Source organism: Arachis ipaensis, chromosome B5, assembly GCF_059453495.1.
Source record: "Arachis ipaensis isolate K30076 ecotype BB chromosome B5, ASM5945349v1, whole genome shotgun sequence".
NCBI classification, from domain to species: Eukaryota; Viridiplantae; Streptophyta; class Magnoliopsida; order Fabales; family Fabaceae; genus Arachis; species Arachis ipaensis.
This window is the reverse complement of record NC_142440.1, coordinates 107,951,249-107,970,312: the sequence shown is the minus strand read 5'-3', so window position 1 is coordinate 107,970,312 and position 19,064 is coordinate 107,951,249. Positions and strand designations below refer to the sequence as shown.

At 40.6% G+C, this 19,064-nt stretch overlaps 1 non-coding gene across 1 annotated transcript; it reads left to right on the top strand.

Moving 5' to 3' along the window:
- The first annotated feature begins 890 nt into the window (after window positions 1-890).
- LOC148565310 (small nucleolar RNA R71) lies at window positions 891-997 on the top strand. The gene has a single exon (XR_015884386.1). It is a non-coding gene; the product is annotated as a small nucleolar RNA R71 (small nucleolar RNA).
- The last annotated feature ends 18,067 nt before the right edge of the window (window positions 998-19,064 follow it).

Here is a 19,064-nt window from a genome sequence, read left to right as displayed (position 1 = left end):
TCTCCTTATCACTTATAGTGACCATCTTGCAATCTTCCCATCTTACTTTCTTTGTTTCACCTCTCGGATTCTTCTCTGTGTCACTTGGGAATCCATCTGTGGGTTTTGGAATTTGCTCAGAGAGATACCCCACTTGAGATTCCAACCTCTTGATTGTGTCTCCTTGGTTCTTGAAACTGGCTCGCACTTCCTCCTTGAACACCTTGTTGTCTTGAATCTCCTTGCCTATGCCTTCAAGTAGATTCTCAATCCTTGAGAGTCTGTCATCAAATGATTGTAGATCGTGATTAGAGGTGGAAGGATGAGGTAAGTTATTTTGGTTTTGATGTGGATGTGGAGAGGTGTTGTTATTGGGGTGTTGATATGGTCTAGATGTGAAATGTTGGTGGCTTGCATTGTTGGGATTTGGGCATCTTTGATCAAGGCTTTGGTCTTGTTGATTTTCCCACCCAAAGTTTGGGTGATTCCTCCATCCAGGATTGTAGGTCTTGGAGTATGGATCATGGTTTTGCCTAGGTGAATTCCCAATGTAGTTGGCTTGCTCCTGACTACCCTCTGCTTCTTCATTCACTCCTTCTTGGGTTGTTGATGAAGTGGCGATTGCTGCTACTTGGTTCCTCTCCATCTTCTTGGTGAGGTCAGCCAGCTGTTGGGTAATGAGCTTGTTTTGGGCCAGCAGAGCATCTACATTGTTTAGCTCCATTACTCCTCTTGTGTTCCCTCTTTCGGAAGCATAGAAGTAGTCATTCTCTGCTACAGTTTCAATGACATCTATAGCCTCCTCAATGGTCTTCTTCTTGTTCAAAGATCCTCCGGATGAATGGTCTACGGCCTTCTTTGACTCATAAGAGATCCCTTCATAGAAAATGTGCAGCTGCACCCATTCGTTGAACATATCTGGTGGGCACCTCCTTGTTAGGTCCTTAAACCTCTCCCATGCTTCATATAGAGTCTCACCATCTTGTTGCCTGAAAGTTTGGACCTCAGCTCTCAACCTATTGATTCGTTGAGGGGGGTAAAATCTTGCTAAGAATTTGTTCACCACATCTTCCCAAGTTGTCAAGCTCTCCTTTGGGAAAGACTCTAGCCACTTGGCTGCCTTATCCTTGAGTGAGAATGGAAATAAGAGCAGTCTATAGGCATCAGGATGAACACCATTAGACTTCACTGTGTCACATATTCTCAGGAAGGTGGTTAGATGTTGATTGGGGTCTTCTTGGACACTTCCTCCGAACGAACAGTTGTTCTGCACAAGGGTGATGAGCTGTGGTTTTAGTTCAAAATTGTTGGCATGGATGGTTGGCTTTTGAATGCTACTTCCACAGTTTCCTGGGTTTGGATTGATGTAAGAGCCTAAAACTCTTCTATTCTCCCCAGCATGATTTGCTCAACCTCTTCCGCCATGGTTGTGAGTCTCTTCTTCATGATGGTTTTCCATGTTTTCTTCAATGTTTGGTTCAAAGTATTCCTCAAAGTGTTCCTCCTCTTCTTCAGCACCAACTACACATTTTTCTCTTGCCTCCCTCTTTAGTCTAAGGAAGGTTCTCTCAGGTTCAGAATCAAAGGAAGTTGAATCCCCGCTTCTTCTCCCTGTCATACAACCAACAAGTACAAGCAAAGAGAATAGGTGCAGAAAGTATATCTGTCAAAATTACTGTTAGTGTGAGTGATGCAATATATCAAACAGTTAGTGGGTTAGTGAAATGAATGGTAAATAACAAAGAAAAAGTAGGGGGAAGGAAAAAAAATTAACTAAAACAGAAAGTAAATGACTCAAATAGAAAATTAAATCAAACAAAAATAAAATGCTCAATCTAGTTATCCTCCAATTTAATCATTGTTGATGCACAATCAATCCCCGGCAACGGCACCATAAACTTGATGCACGGAAAACTTGTCTCATAACAAATTTCCTTCGGCAAGTGTACCAAATTTGTCGTCAAGTAAAAACTCACAATAGAGTGAGGTCGAATCCCACAGGGATTGATTGATCAAGCAACTTTAATTAGAGGAATGTTCTAGTTGAGCGAATCAGAATTTGAGTTGAGAATTGCAGAAAATTAAATGGCGGGAAAGTAAATAACAGAAAAGTAAATACTAGAAATAAAGAGTTGAATGTAGATGACGGAAAGTAAATTGCAGAATCTTAAATGGGAATGGGAAAATTGCTCATAAAAGTAAATGACAGAAATTAAAGAGAATGGGTAAGATCAGAAATAGGGGGTTCATTGGGCTCAGGAGATGTTGCATTCTCCGGATCAATTTCATTTTCATCTCTTCCTCAATCAATGCACTCATTGATCTCCTTGGCAATCTTAAATGATCGAATTACAATTTCTTGTAATTTAATCTCTCAAATCTTGATCAATAGCCAATTTCTTGGTCAATTGCTCATGAGAAGAGATGAAGTATGGTCACTGATTATACCACATGCATTTCCCAAATCAAGTGTTGCGAGGATTATAGTCACATATTCATCCAAACCCAATTTGGTCCAGCATGAGAAAGCATTTCTAGCATGATCTCTTCATTCCTCTTTCAAGGTTCAGAAGAGATCCAAGTATGAATAGCTTCTTTTCCAAGATAACTACCCAATTGGATGAAGATCGAAAGCTTTCAAGTAAAATCAAGAGAAAAGATAGAAGAAGAATAATAAAAACTAGTATTGATCCATCAAATTACAACAGAGCTCCCTAACCCAATGAAAGGGGTTTAGTTGTTCATAGCTCTGGAAAATGAAAACAAAGATGGAGAATACATGATGAAACTAGAAGTACAGAGAAAGTAAAATACAGAGAGTAATTCTATGCCAAGAGGCTCCCTATAATTTCCAACTCCCTCATTTGATTCAAAGCTACTCCTATATATACTACTCTTCTGTTCTTCTAGCTGGCTCTTCAAGTCTTGGGTATGGGCCTTTGGATCTTGAGTTTGAAGCAGTTCTCTTCTTCATTGGGCTTGGCTTTACTTGCAGAGAGAAAGTGTGAAGTGGGCAGAGACTTTAGCTCAGGACGTTAGTGGTGTTAACGTTCAGTGAAAATATGGGTTCGAGAACGTTAGTGACAATCACCTTTTTTACTAACGTTCCTCACCCAAGTAAGAGCCACGTTATCTTCAACGTTAGTGGCACAAACGTTGCCATTAACGTTACCCCTTTGTCCTTCGCACATGTTATTGGGACTTGCCTTTTCCAATAATTTTGAGAAGTCTCTCCCTTCCCTACGTTAGAGTCCACATTAACTTAGTTAACGTGGCTCTTTTAACGTAGGCTTGCCAACCTTCGAGAACGTTAGTGACACTTACCATTGTCACTAACGTTCCAATGTGCCCCTTTTTCTCACGTTACAGTCCACGTTAACTAGGTTAACGTGGCTTCTAACGTGGCCATGCTAGCCATCTCCAAAGTTAGTGACAAAGTTGAGTGTCACTAACATTGGCTCATCATTCCCTGATGCACGGAAAACTTGTCTCACAACAAATTTCCTTCGGCAAGTGTACCGAATTTGTCGTCAAGTAAAAACTCACAATAGAGTGAGGTCGAATCCCACAAGGATTGATTGATCAAGCAACTTTAATTAGAGTACTGTTCTAGTTGAGCGAATCCATAATTTGAGTTGAGAATTGCAGAAAATAAAATGGCGGGAAGGTAATTGACAGGAAAGTAAATGCTAGAATTATAGATCTGAAAATAAATGACTGAAGGTAAATTGCAGAATTGTAAATGGGAATGGGGGAATTGCTCATTAAAGTAAATAACAGAAATTAAAGAGAATGGGTAAGATCAGAAATGGGGAGTTCATTGGGCTTAGGAGATGTTGCATTCTCCGGATCAATTTCATTTTCATCTCTTCCTCAATCAATGCACTCATTGATCTCCTTGGCAATCTTAAGTGATTGAATTACAATTTCTTGTAATTCAATCTCTCAAATCTTGATCAATAGCCAATTCTTTGGTCAATTGCTCATGAGAAGAGATGAAGTATGGTCACTGATTATACCACATGCATTTCCCAAACCAAGTGTTGAGAGGATTATAGTCACATATCCATCCAAACCCAATTTGGTCCAGCATGAGAAAGCATTTCTAGCATGATCTCTTCATTCCTCTTTCAAGGTTCAGAAGAGATCCAAGTATGAATAGCTTCTTTTTCAAGATAACTACTCAATTGGATGAAGATCGAAAGCTTTCAAGTAAAATCAAGAGAAAAGATAGAAGAAGAATAATGAAAACTAGTATTGATCCATCAAATTACAACAGAGCTCCCTAACCCAATGACAGGGGTTTAGTTGTTCATAGCTCTGGAAAATAAAAACAAAGATGGAGAATACATGATGAAAACTTAGAAGTGCAGAGAAAGTAAATACAGAGAGTAGTTCCTATGCTAAGAGTCTCCCTATAATTTCCAACTCTCCCAAAATATTTCAAAGCTACTCCTATATATACTACTCTTCTGTTCTTCTAGTTGATTCTTCAAGTCTTGGGCCTTTGGATATTGAGTTTGAAGCAGTTCTCTTCTTTATTGGGCTTAGCTTTTACTTGCAGAGAGAAAGTATGAAGTGGGCAGGGGCTTTGGCTCAGGAAGTTAGTGGTGTTAACGTTCAGTAAAAATATGGGTTCGAGAACGTTAGTGACAATCACCTTTTTCACTAACGTTCCTCACCAAAGTTAAAAGCCACGTTAACCTCAACGTTAGTGGCACAAACGTTGCCACTAACGTTTCCACTATGTCCTTCGCACACGTTATTGGGACTCAACTTTCCCAATAACGTTGAGAAGCCTCCCCCTTCCTTACGTTAGAGTCCACGTTAACTTAGTTAACGTGGCTCTTTTAACGTAGGCTTGCCATCCTTCGAGAACGTTAGTGACACTTACCATTGTCACTAACGTTCCAAATTGCCCCTATTTTCCACGTTAGAGTCCACGTTAACTAGGTTAACGTGGCTTCTAATGTGGCCTTGCTAGCCATCTCCAACGTTAGTGACAAAGTTGAGTGTCACTAACGTTAGCTCATCTTTCCCTTATCCACGTTAGCTTCCACGTTAACTAAGTTAACGTGGGAGTTAACGTGGCTCATGGTGGCATGTGTGGCTCCTTCCAACGTTAGTGACAATGTTGGGTGTCACTAACGTTGGCGATCACCTTCTTTCTTCACGTTAGCTTCCACGTTAACTAGGTTAACGTGGGAGTCAACGTGGCTCATTGGGGGCTTGTGTTCTTCCAACGTTAGTGACAATGTTGGGTGTCACTAACGTTGTCGACCACTTTGTTTCTTCACGTTAGCTTCCACGTTAACTAGGTTAACGTGGGAGTTAACGTGGCTTAATGTGCTTTGGCCAACGTTAGTGACAATGTTGAGTGTCACTAACGTTGGCTCCCCCCTTTCTTCTTAACGTTAGAGGCCACGTTAACTAGGTTTACGTGGACTCTAACGTGGCCACTCATGATCTTGGTCCAACGTTAGTGATAATGTTAAGTGTCACTAACGTTGGCTCCGTTTCTTTACTTCCACGTTAGAGTTCACGTTAACTTAGTTAACGTGACTCTTAACGTGGGCAATGATGGCTTCGAGAGCGTTATTGGCAATCACTTTTCTCATTAACTTTGCAAGTTACTCCCATTCCACGTTAGTGTTAACGTTAGTGTAACTAATGTAGCCACTAATGTGGTTCTTCTTTGCTTCCTTTGTCCTGAAATCAAGCAATAACGTGCATCAAAGTTCTAGTCCAAGTCATGAGAAATGCAACATCCAATTTTGTCCTTAACTTCATGCAAAATCCTCATGAAATCATGTAAAGTGCACAATGTATGCTTGAATCAACATGTAAGTGAATATCTACCCGAAACTAGCTTATTTCCTAAGGAAATGCATGAAACTACTCTAAAAACAGTAAAGAAAAGGTCAGTGAAACTGGCCAAAATGCCCTGGCATCATTCCCTTATCCACGTTAGCTTCCACGTTAACTAAGTTAACGTGGGAGTTAACGTGGCTCATAGTGGCTTATGTGGGCTAATTCCAACGTTTGTGACAATGTTGGGTGTCACTAACGTTGGCGATCACCTCCCTTCTTCACGTTAACCTCCACGTTAACTAAGTTAACGTGGGAGTTAACGTGGCTTATTGGGGCTTGTGTGGGTTCCTTCCAACGTTAGTGACAATGTTTGTTGTCACTAATGTTGTCGACCACTTTGTCTCCTCACGTTAGCTTCCACGTTAACTAGGTTAACGTGGAAGTTAACGTGGCTTATTGTGACTTGGCCAACGTTAGTGACAAAGTTGAATGTCACTAACGTTGGCTTCCCCTTTACTTCTTAACGTTAGAGGCCACGTTAACTAAGTTAATGTGGCAAGTAACGTGGCCACTTATGAGCTTGGTCCAACGTTAGTGATAATGTTAAGTATCACTAACGTTGGCTCCATTTCCTTTCTTCTACGTTAGAGTTCACGTTAACTTAGTTAACCTGACTCTTAACGTGGGCAATGATGGCTTCGAGAGCGTTATTGGCAATTACTTTTCTCATTAACTTTGCAAGTTACTCCCATTCCACGTTAGTGTTAACATTAGTGTAACTAACGTAGCCACTAATGTGGTTCTTCTTTGCTTCCTTTGTCCTGAAATCAAGCAATAAAGTGCATCAAAGTTCTAGTCCATGTCATGGGAAATGCAACATCCAATTTGTCCTTAAATTCATGTAAAATCCTCATAAAATCATGTAAAGTGCACAATGTATGCTTGAATCAAGATGTAAGTGAAAATCTACCCAAAACTAGCTTATTTCCTAAGAAAATGCATGAAACTACCCTAAAAATAGTAAAGAAAAGGCCAGTGAAACTGGCCAAAATGCCCTGGCATCAGTTGCTGAGTGGATGATGGAAAAGGTTTGCTATTGCTAAACCTGTTTCTTCCACCATTATTAAAGCCTTGTTGAGGCTTTTGTTGATCCTTCCATGAGAAATTTGGATGATTTCTCCATGAGGGATTATAGGTGTTTCCATAGGGTTCACCCATGTAATTCACATCTGCTATTACAGGGTTCTCAGGATCATAAGCTTCTTCTTCAGAAGATGCCTCTTTAGTACTGTTGGATGATTCCTTCAATCCATTCAGACTCCGAGAGATCATATTGACTTGCTGAGTCAATATTTTATTCTGAGCCAATATGGCATTCAGAGTAACAATTTCAAGAACTCCTTTCCTCTCAGGCGTCCCATTATTCACAGGATTCCTTTCAGAAGTGTACATGAAATGGTTATTTGCAACCATGTCAATGAGTTCTTGAGCTTCTGCAGGCGTTTTCTTTAGGTGAATGGATCCACCTACAAAATGATCCAATGAAATTTTAGATAATTCAGACAGACCATCTGGTAGCACAAATTGCGAATCACACTTTTCACAACGCGTACCACTGACCAGCAAGTGCACTGGGTCGTCCAAGTAATACCTTACGTGAGTAAGGGTCGAATCCCACGGAGATTGTTGGTTTGAAGCAATCTATGGTTATCTTGTAAATCTTAGTCAGGAAGTCAATTATGTTTATCAGTTGAATTATGAATAACCAGTAGAGCATAAATTAAAAGTTACTTGTTGTGCAGTAATGGAGAATATGTTGGAGTTTTGGAGATGCTTTGTCCTCTGAATCTCTGCTTTCCTCTGTCTTCTGATTCACGCACGCACGTCCTCCTATGGCAAGCTGTGTGTTGGTGGATCACCGTTGTCAATTGCTACCTTCCATCCTTCCAGTGAAAACTACGCTCACGCGCTCTGTCACAGCACGGCTAATCACCGGTTGGTTCTCGATCCGGTTGGAATAGGATTTACTATCCTTTTGCGTCTGTCACTAACGCCCAGCCTTCAGGAGTTTGAAGCTCGTCACAGTCATTCAATCATTGAATCCTACTCGGAATACCACAGACAAGGTTTAGACTTTCCGGATTCTCATGAATGCCGCCATCAGTTCTAGCTTATACCACGGAGATTCTGATTTAAGAATCTAAGAGATACTCATTCAATCGTATATAGAACGGAGGTGGTTGTCAGGCACATGTTCATGGTTTGAGGAAGGTGATGAGTGTCACAGCTCATCACCTCCATCACAGTTAAGCGCGAATGAACATCTTAGATAGGAACAAGCGTGTTTGAATGGAAAACAGAAATACTTGCATTAATTCATCGAGACACAGCAGAGCTCCTCACCCCCAACAATGGGGTTTAGAGACTCATGCCGTCAGAGAATACAAAGTTTAGATCTGAAATGTCATGAGATACAAAATAAGTCTCTAAAAGTTGTTTAAATACTAAATCAGTAGCCTAGGGTTACAAAATATGAGTGGACTATGATGGATGATGCAGAGATCCACTTCTGGGGCCCACTTGGTGTGCTGGGGCCCACTTGGTGTGTGCTGGGGCTGAGATTTCGTGCAGAGGCCATTTGTGGAGTTGAACGCCAGTTTTTATGCCAGTTTGGGCGTTCAACTCCAGTTTTTGATCCTTTTCTGGCGCTGAACGCTAGAATTGGGCAGAAGGCTGGCGTTGAACGCCAGTTTACGTCGTCAATTCTTGTGCAAAGTATGGACTATTATATATTGCTGGAAAGCTCTGAATGTCTAGTTTCCAACGCAATTGGAAGCACGCCATTTCGAGTTCTTTAGCTCCAGAAAATCCACTTTGAGTGCAGGGAGGTCAGAATCCAACAGCATCAGCAGTCCTTTTTCAGCCTGAATCAGATTTTTGCTCAGCTCCTTCAATTTCAGCCAGAAAAATACCTGAAATTACAGAAAAACACACAACTCATAGTAAAGTCCAGAAACATGAATTTTTCCTAAAAACTACTGGAAATAAACTAAAAACTAACTAAAACATACTCAAAACTATATGAAATTATCCCCAAAAAGCGTATAAAATATCCGCTCATCACAACACCAAACTTAAACTGTTGCTTGTCCTCAAGCAACTAGACAAATAAAATAGAAGACTAATAGGTTGAGAAGCAATAATATCTCAGAGTTTTTGATTGAAGCTCAGATCCTAATTAGATGAGCGGGACTAGTAGCTTTTTGCTTCTGAACAGTTTTGGCATCTCACTTTATCCATTGAAGCTCAGAGTGATTGGCATCTATAGGAACTCAGAATTCCGATAGTGTTATTGACTTTCTTAGTTCAGTGTGATGATTCTTGAACACAGCTTCTTTATGAGTCTTGGCCGTGGCCCTAAGCACTTTGTTTTCCAGTATTACTACCGGATACATAAATGCCACAGACACATAACTGGGTGAACCTTTTCAGATTGTGACTCAGCTTTGCTAAAGTCCCCAATTAGAGGTGTCCAGAGTTCTTAAGCACACTCTTCTTTTTGCTTTGGACCTTGACTTTAACCGCTCAGTCTCAAGTTTTCACTTGACACCTTCACGCCACAAGCACATGGTTAGGGACAGCTTGATTTAGCCGCTTAGGCCAGGATTTTATTCCTTTTTGGCCCTCCTATCCACTGATGCTCAAAGCCTTGGGATCCTTTTTATTACCCTTGCCTTTTGGTTTTAAGGGCTTTGGCTTTTTCTGCTTGCTTTCTCTTTTTTTTTTCTTTCTCTCTTCTCTTTTTTTTTTTTTCTGCAAGCTTTGTTCTTTGCTGCTTTTTCTTGCTTCAAGAATCATTTTTATGATTTTTCAGATTCTCAATAACATGTCTCATGTTCATCATTCTTTCAAGAGCCAACATATTTAACAGTCTTAAACAACAAATTCAAAAGATATATGCACTGTTCAAGCATTCATTCAGAAGACAGAAAGCATTGCCACCACATTTAACTAATTAGAATTTCTCTTATTAAAACTCGAAATTTTATTGCTTCTTATTTAAAAGATCTACTATTTTATTCATGTTTGCTGATGATGAGAAAAATAAACTATAGCTTAATTGGAGATAAAATCAAAATAGACTAATTACTACTATATGACGTCTAAGGTAAACTTTTTATAAGGACACTGTCACAGAGTTAAGGCAGAAATTGGAAATTAACAACCTTTATCTGGGGGTATGGGGGTTCCTCTGATCCTTGGGAGGCTTGGTATCACAGAAGATTTTTGGCGCTTCAGTTTCCTTAAGTCACGTCCCTGCTCCTCTTGTTCTTTAAGCATATGGGTTAGCATTTGACTGTGTTCCTTCTGTTGTTTTATTATTTGCTCCATAGCTTCCTGTATCTTGGTGACAGACGTCTCAAGATGTTCCCAATATTCTGCTTGAGGAATCTCTGGAAGGAATTCCTGTGCTCTTTTCTTTATAGGATCCTCCTGTGCTTGTTGTCTCTCCATTGATGCTTTGGTGATTGGCCTTTCAATTAGGATATATTCAGTTATTCCCATCTTGACTCCAGCGTCCTTGCAGAGCAGAGAAATCACGCTTGGATAAGCCAACCTGACCTCTCTTGAATTTTTGTTAGCAATCTTATAGAGCTCTGTTGAAATCAGCTGATGAACCTCCACTTCCTTTCCCATCATGATGCAATGAATCATCACTGCTCTTTTAACTGTGACTTCAGAATGGTTGCTGGTGGGCAACAGAGAACGCCCAATGAAGTCCAGCCATCCTCTGGCAACTGGTTTGAGATCCTCCCTCTTGAGTTGATTTGGGACGCCCTTTGTGTTGGTGGTCAACCTGGCTCCAAGAATACAGATGTCCTCTCCAATTTTATTCAGGCCAATGTCTGCTCTCATCATCCTCCTGTTGAAGGAGTCTGGATCATCCTTTAGCTGAGGTAGCTTTAGTATCTCTCTGATCTTGTCAGGGGTGGTATGAACAATCTTTCCCCTGACCATGGTCCGAAATTCGTAGCAGGCTGTTCCAGATAGTCTTTGCTTGTCAGTCTGCCACATATTAGCATAGAACTCCTGGACCATGTTCCTTCCTACTTTCGTTTCAGGATTAGCTAGGACTTCCCAGTTCCTGATTCGAATTTGCTCCTGGATCTCCGGATATTCATCTTCTTTCAGATCGAATCTCACTTCCGGGATCACTGATCTCAGACCCATTACTTTAAGATAATGGTCTGAATGTTCTTTAGATAAAAACTTCCCTTGATTCCAAAGTGGTTTTGGAATGCTCTCTTTCTTGTCTCTAGGAGTGTATTGTTTCCCTTTGGGAGCCATGATCTTAGTGATTTCAGAAAAACACACCAAACTTAGAGGTTTGCTTGTCCTCAAGCAAAAGAAAAGAAAGGAGAGGGATAGAAGGAGATTGAGTAGCACTTGTTGATGAAGGAGGGGGGGAGGCCGAACCCAATTTAAAGGGGGGGGAGGGGTGGATTTTCGAAAAATTGGAGGAGATAAGATAAAAAGATTGAGTTGAAAAAGATAAGATAGAAGATATAGTTTAATTTTAAAAAGATAGGATAGTTTTTTTGAAAAAGATAATTTTAGATTTTGAAAAAGATAATATGAAAAAGATATTGAAAAAGATATGGATTAGTTGAAAAGATTTTTGAGTGAAAAAGATAGATTTTGAAAAAGATAGATTTTTCAGAAAAGATTTTGAAAAGAGTTGGATTGAATTTGGAAAAATGGATTTTAAAAATTAAGGATTTTAGAAATCAAGGTTCTTGATATATTTATGTAAAAATCATGCATTGAAGCATTCAAATTTAAAATTAAATTGGAAATTCGTGTGGAATCACTGGAAATGGCTCCTCCCTGTCCTCCTGGCGTTTGAACGCCCAAACACTGCCTGTTTTGGGCGTTCAGCGCCCAAATGCTGATCTCCTGGGCGTTCAGCACCCAGTTGCTGCCATTACTGGCGTTCAACGCCCAGTGGGTGGCCATTCCTGGCGCTGAACGCCCAAATGCTGCCATTACTGGCGTTCAGCGCCCAGTGGATGCCCATTTTGGGCGCTGAACGCCCAAAATGCCCCTTTACTGGCGTTTTCTTGCCATTGAGCTCTTTTACTCTGTTTTGTGTGCCGAGGTCTTCTGTAAATGATTATTTACCTTGTTGTCAATGAACTATATATAAAATATAAAGATAGAAATAGGGCAAAATGCTTGGAGGATTGTTGCCCCATGGCTGGGTTGCCTTCCAGCAAGCGCTTCTTTATTGTCTTTAGCTGGACCTTGCTGAGCTTTTAATCTAGCTTCAGCCTTGAGCATTCTTGCTCAGTGTTGCCTTCAAGATAATGCTTGATTCTCTGTCCATTGACAATGAACTTCTTATCAGAATCAATATCTTGAAGCTCCACATAACCATATGGTGACACACTTGTAATCACGTATGGTCCCCTCCACCGGGATTTCAGTTTCCCGGGGAATAGCCTGAGTCTAGAGTTAAACAATAGGACCTTCTGTCCTGGTTCAAAGATTCTAGATGACAGCTTTCTGTCATGCCATTTTTTTGATTTTTCTTTATAAAGCTTGGCATTTTCGAAAGCTGTGAATCTGAATTCCTCTAGCTCATTTAGCTGGAGCAATCGTTTTTCTCCTGCTAATTTGGCATCTAAGTTTAGGAATCTGGTTGCCCAATAAGCCTTATGTTCCAGTTCCACGGGCAAGTGGCATGCCTTACCATACACGAGTTGGTATGGAGAGGTCCCTATAGGGGTCTTGAATGCTGTTCTGTAAGCCTACAGAGCATCATCCAAGCTCCTTGCCCAATCCTTTCTACGGGTATTTACTGTCCGTTCCAGGATTCTCTTTAATTCTCTGTTAGAGACTTCAGCTTGCCCGTTGGTTTGTGGATGATATGGAGTGGCCACTTTGTGGCGAATTCCATACCGAACCATGGCAGAGTAAAGCTGTTTATTGCAGAAGTGAGTGCCCCCATCACTGATTAACACTCTAGGGACACCAAACTTGCTAAAGATATGTTTCTGGAGGAACTTCAGCACTGTTTTAGTATCATTGGTGGGTGTGGCAATAGCCTCAACCCATTTTGATACATAGTCAACTGCCACCAGAATATAAGTGTTTGAGTATGATGGTGGGAAAGGTCCCATGAAGTCAATTCCCCATACATCAAACAACTCTATTTCCAAGATTCCTTGTTGAGGCATGGCGTAACCATGAGGCAGATTACCAGCTCTTTGGCAACTGTCACAATTACGTACAAACTCTCGGGAATCTTTATAGAGTGTGGGCCAATAGAAGCCACATTGGAGGACCTTGGTGGCTGTTCGCTCACCTCCGAAATGGCCTCCATATTGAGATCCATGGCAATGCCATAGGATTCTCTGTGCTTCCTCTCTGGGGACACACCTACGGATAATTCCGTCTGCACATCTCTTAAAGAGATAGGGTTCATCCCACAAGTAGTACTTTGCATCAGTAATTAGTTTCTTCTTTTGTATTCTATTGTACTCCTTGGGTATGAACCTTGCAGCTTTATAGTTTGCAATATCGGCAAACCATGGTGCTTCCTGAATGGCAAATAGATGCTCATCAGGGAACGTCTCAGAGATCTCCAGAAAGGGGAGGGATGTCCCTTCCACTGGCTCTATCCGGGACAGATGATCAGCTACTTGGTTCTCTGTCCCTTTTCTGTCTCTTATTTCTATATCAAACTCTTGCAGAAGCAATACCCATCTGATGAGCCTGGGTTTTGAATCTTGCTTTGTGAGTAGATATTTACGAGCAGCATGGTCAGTATACACAATCACTTTTGATCCTACTAAGTATGATCTGAACTTGTCAATGGCGTAAACCACTGCAAGTAGTTCTTTTTCTGTGGTTGTGTAATTTTTCTGGGCATCATTTAGAACGCGACTGGCATAATAAATGACATGCAGAAGCTTGTCATGCCTCTGTCCCAATACTGCACCAATGGCATGATTACTGGCATCACACATTAACTCAAATGGCAATGTCCAGTCTGGTGCAGAAATGACTGGTGCTGTGACCAGCTTAGCTTTCAGCGTTTCAAACGCCTGCAGGCATGCTATGTCAAACACAAATGGCGTGTCAGCAGCTAGCAGATTGCTTAGAGGTTTTGCGATTTTTGAAAAATCCTTTATAAACCTCCTATAGAATCCTGCATGCCCCAGAAAGCTTCTGATTGCCTTAACATTGGCAGGTGGTGGTAATTTTTCAATTAACTCTATTTTTGCTTGATCCACCTCTATTCCCTTGTTTGAGATTTTATGCCCAAGAACAATTCCTTCAGTCACCATGAAGTGACACTTTTCCCAGTTTAAAACTAGGTTGGTTTCTTGGCATCTTTTCAGAACAAGTTTCAGGTGATCAAGACAGGAGCTGAATGAGTCTCCATATACTGAGAAGTCATCCATGAAGACTTCCAGAAATTTTTCCACCATATCAGAGAAAATAGAGAGCATGCATCTCTGGAAGGTTGCAGGTGCATTGCATAGCCCAAAGGGCATCCTTCTATAAGCAAACACTCCAGATGGACATGTGAATGCTGTTTTCTCTTGATCCTGGGGATCTACTGCAATCTGGTTATAGCCTGAGTAGCCATCCAAAAAGCAGTAGTAATCATGACCTGCTAGTCTCTCTAGCATCTGGTCTATGAATGGTAAAGGAAAATGATCCTTTCTGGTGGCTGTATTGAGCCTTCTGTAGTCAATACACATGCGCCACCCTGTAACTGTTCTTGTAAGAACCAGTTCATTTTTTTCATTATGAATCACTGTCATGCCTCCCTTTTTTGGGACGACTTGAACAGGGCTCACCCAGGGGCTGTCAGAAATAGGATAAATAATCCCAGCCTCCAGTAATTTGGTGACCTCTTTCTGCACCACTTCCTTCATGGCTGGATTTAGCCGCCTCTGTGGTTGAACCACTGGTTTGGCATTATCCTCCAATAGGATTTTGTGCATGCATCTAGCTGGGCTTATGCCCTTAAGGTCACCTATGGACCACCCAAGAGCTGTCTTGTGTGTCCTTAGCACTTGAATAAGTGTTTCCTCTTCCTGTGAATTTAAAGCAGAGCTTATGATCACTGGAAAAGTGTCACCTTCTCCTAGAAATGCATATTTCAAGGATGGTGGCAGTGGCTTGAGCTCTGGTTTAGGAGGTTTTTCCTCTTTTAGAAGAAAGTTCAGAGGCTCTTTCATGTCCCCTGAATCCTCCAAATCAGGCTGAACATCTTTAAAGATGTCTTCCAACTCTGATTCGAGACTCTCAGCCATGTTGATCTCTTCTACCAAAGAGTCAATAAGGTCAACTTTCATGCAGTCTGTTGATGTGTCTGGATGCTGCATGGCTTTGACAGCGTTCAACTTGAACTCGTCATCGTTGACTCTCAGGGTTATTTCCCCCTGTTGGACGTCAATGAGGGATCGTCCAGTTGCTAGGAAGGGTCTTCCTAGAATGAGAGTAGCACTCTTGTGCTCCTCCATTTCCAGCACAACAAAGTCAGTGGGAAAGGCGAATGGCCCAACTCTGACAATCATGTCCTCAATCACGCTTGATGGGTATTTAGTGGAACCATCAGCAAGTTGGAGACATATCCGGGTTGGTTTAACTTCTTCAGTTAAGCCAAGCTTCCTGATAGTGGATGCAGGTATCAGGTTGATGCTTGCCCCAAGATCACATAAAGCTGTCTTGGTGCAATCACCTTCTAATATGCATGGTATCAGAAAACTCCCAGGATCTTTAAGCTTTTCAGGAAAGCTTTTCAGAATGACTGCACTGCATTTTTCAGTGAGGAGAACTCTTTCTGTTTCTCTCCACTCCTTTTTATGACTCAAGATCTCTTTCATGAACTTGGCATAAGAAGGTATTTGCTCAAGTGCCTCTGCAAATGGAATCTTTATTTCAAGAGTCCTTAGATAATCTGCAAAGCGAGCAAATTGCTTATCCTGCTCCTCTTTCCGGAGTTTTTGAGGATAAGGTATCTTGGCTTTATAATCCTCAACCTTAGTGGTTAGAGGAGCCTTTTTAGAGGGGTTGTTATCAGCACTTGTGTGTGTCTGATCCCTCACTGGCAATTGCGTACCAGAGTCAGAAGCTGGAGTGACGTTAGACACCAACTCACTGTCTGTTCCTGGCGCCTGAGCGCCAGAAATGTGCCCCTGTTGGGCGTTCAACGCCAGATTCTTGCTCATTTCTGGCGTTGAACGCCAATCCTGCCTTGTTTCTGGCGCTGAACGCCAGTTTTGGGCATGGTCTGGGCGTTCAGCGCCAGCCTTCCACCCATTTTCTGGCGTTTTAGTGCCAGAATTATTTTTCCCTGGGCTCTTACTGTCCTCAGGGGGATATTTGGTGGGTTGCTCGTTTCTTGAATTTTTGATGCCTTGAGGTGGGGTATTTAATGTTTTCCCTCTTCTTAATTGCACTGCTTGGCATTCTTCTGCTATTTGCTTTGATAGTTGCTGCTTTGTTTGCTTAAACTGTTCTTCCATATGTATATTAGCTATCCTTGTCTCCTGTAACCTGTCTTTGAATTCAACTAGCTGCTTTGTTAGAAAATCTAATTGCTGGTTGAATTCAGCAGCTTGTTTTACAGTACTGAATTCAACAGTTACTGTTTTAACCTCTTCATTCATGGAAGGGTTGCTGCTTAGATACAGATGTTGATTCCTGGCAACTGTATCAATGAGCTCTTGAGCTTCTTCAATTGTCTTTCTCATACGGATAGATCCACCAGCTGAGTAATCTAAAGACATCTGAGCTCCTTCTGCAAGCCCATAGTAGAAGATGTCTAACTGAACCCACTCTGAAAACATTTCAGAGGGGCATTTTCGTAGCATCTCTCTGTATCTCTCCCAGGCATCATAAAGAGATTCATTATCTCCTTGTTTAAAGCCTTGGATGTCCAGCCTCAGCTGTGTCATCCTTTTTGGAGGGAAATATTGATTCAGGAATTTTTCTGTCAGCTGTTTCCATGTCCTTATGCTGGCCTTAGGTTGGTTATTTAACCACCTCTTAGCTTGATCTTTTACAGCAAATGGAAACAGTAATAGTCTGTAGACATCCTGATCTATTTCCTTATTATGTACTGTGTCAGCAATTTGTAAAAATTGTGCCAGAAACTCTGTAGGTTCTTCCTGTGGAAGACCGGAATACTGGCAACTTTGCTGCACCATGATAATGAGCTGAGGATTCAACTCAAAGTTACTGACTCCAATGGAGGGTATGCAGATGCTATTCCCATATGAAGCAGTAGAGGGGTTAGAATATGACCCCAAAGTCCTCCTGGACTGTCCATCTCCACTTATGTCCATGATGGATATATGGATATAACTTGGACTGATTTATCTTTTTATTTATTTTATGTTATAAGAAATAAATACTAAAATAAAATAAAATAACTAAAAAGAATTTGAATTTTGAAAATATATATATATATATATATATATATATATATTTTTTTTTTTTCGTAAAAAAAATTAAAAATAATTAGTTAAAAAAAAAACGAAATTTTTGAAAAAGAGGGGAGATATTTTCGAAAATTTGAGAGAGAGAGAGTTAGTTAGGTAGTTTTGAAAAAGTTAAGAAACAAACAAAAAGTTGGTTAGTTAGTTGAAACAAATTTTGAAAAGATGGGAAGTTAGAAAAGATATTTTGAAAAGATATTTTTAAATTTAGTGAGGAAAGAGAAAACAATAAGATAGTACAAGATTTAAAAATTTTAGATCTAATGCTCCTTGTTTTTTGAAAAATTTGGAGGAAAAACACCAAGGAACACCAAACTTAAAAATTTTAAGATCAAGACAGAAGGAAACTCAAGAACACTTTGAAGACTCACAAGAACACAAGAACATGAAGGAAGAACACCAAACTTAAAATTTTTAGAAAACCAAACCAAAATTTTCGAAAATCAAAGGGGAATCAACAAGAAAACACCAAACTTAAAGTTTGGCACAAGATTTAATAAAAAATATTTTTGAAAAAGAAGGTTTTGAAAAGAGTATAAAAGATTCTAACCCAATCAAATTAATGTTCTAGCCAAATGAGTTATGGGACCTTCAAAAATTTTAAGAAAGATTATTTTTGAAAACACCAAACTTAAAGTTTGGCACAGGATTTAATAGAAAAATTATTTCTGAAAAAGGTTTTTAAAAAAATATGATAGCCAATTATCATGAACATAAACACCACGCTCTAACTAACTGAGTTATAAATTTAAAGTGTTTTAACAAGGGATAAATAATAAAAGACTCTAAACCAAAAAGAAAGATTTTTTTCCTAATCTAAGCAACAAAATAATCCGTCAGTTGTTCAAACACGAACAATCCCCGGCAACGGCGCCAAAAACTTGGTAGCACAAATTGCGAATCACACTTTTCACAACGCGTACCACTGACCAGCAAGTGCACTGGGTCGTCCAAGTAATACCTTACGTGAGTAAGGGTCGAATCCCACGGAGATTGTTGGTTTGAAGCAATCTATGGTTATCTTGTAAATCTTAGTCAGGAAGTCAATTATGTTTATCAGTTGAATTATGAATAACCAGTAGAGCATAAATTAAAAGTTACTTGTTGTGCAGTAATGGAGAATATATTGGAGTTTTGGAGATGCTTTGTCCTCTGAATCTCTGCTTTCCTCTGTCTTCTGATTCACGCACGCACGTCCTCCTATGGCAAGCTGTGTGTTGGTGGATCACCGTTGTCAATTGCTACCTTCCATCCTTCCAGTGAAAACTACGCTCACGCGCTCTGTCACAGCACGGCTAATCACCGGTTGGTTCTCGATCCGGTTGGAATAGGATTTACTATCCTTTTGCGTCTGTCACTAACGCCCAGCCTTCAGGAGTTTGAAGCTCGTCACAGTCATTCAATCATTGAATCCTACTCGGAATACCACAGACAAGGTTTAGACTTTCCGGATTCTCATGAATGCCGCCATCAGTTCTAGCTTATACCACGGAGATTCTGATTTAAGAATCTAAGAGATACTCATTCAATCGTATATAGAACGGAGGTGGTTGTCAGGCACACGTTCATGGTTTGAGGAAGGTGATGAGTGTCACAGCTCATCACCTCCATCACAGTTAAGCGCGAATGAACATCTTAGATAGGAACAAGCGTGTTTGAATGGAAAACAGAAATACTTGCATTAATTCATCGAGACACAGCAGAGCTCCTCACCCCCAACAATGGGGTTTAGAGACTCATGCCGTCAGAGAA